Below are 569 nucleotides of genomic sequence, written 5' to 3'. Positions count from 1 at the left end.
ACCTGAGATGGCTCAAAATTGGTCAAAATTGGCTGTGTGTGGAGAGTCCAGAGACCTAGGGCTGGAGAAGGATGGGTCGAACAGGCTCCCTAGAGTCCTTCCTGTCCTTAGCTAACCTTGGGGACTGCGAGGTGCAGGGGCGTTCTGGATGGGTCTGTCTGTGAGGGCTGGGAGTGAGCAAGGGCAAGACTGTACCCAAGCCACCTGCATCCTCCAGCCCAGGCGTCTGCTAGTGTGGGCCGGTTTCCAGCTCATGTGCAAGCTGACATAGACTTCAGCCCCGCCATATGCACCTGTCAGGGGTGGAATGTAGAGGAGTAATGATGACCTTTCCCACTTGTACGATTGCACAGAGCTTTCTCACTCTCACTTTCCCTTTTGACACTCACAAATAAGCATGGCCATCTCATCCTCATCCTCAGGGTTCCTTCCCTCATGGTCCCAGCCTGGCTGACCTCTGACCACCACCACCCCAAGGATAAGCCCCCACATCTGTTCACAGTCCCCACTGCCCTGCGGGTGAGTCTGCCCTTCCCAGCTGGGGTGGCAACTTCCCCAAACAGGGTCCA

This window comes from Lutra lutra, chromosome 1 (genome assembly GCF_902655055.1).
Source record: "Lutra lutra chromosome 1, mLutLut1.2, whole genome shotgun sequence".
NCBI lineage: Eukaryota > Metazoa > Chordata > Mammalia > Carnivora > Mustelidae > Lutra > Lutra lutra.
The sequence above is the reverse complement of the archived record's forward strand: the minus strand, read 5'-3'. Positions refer to the sequence as shown.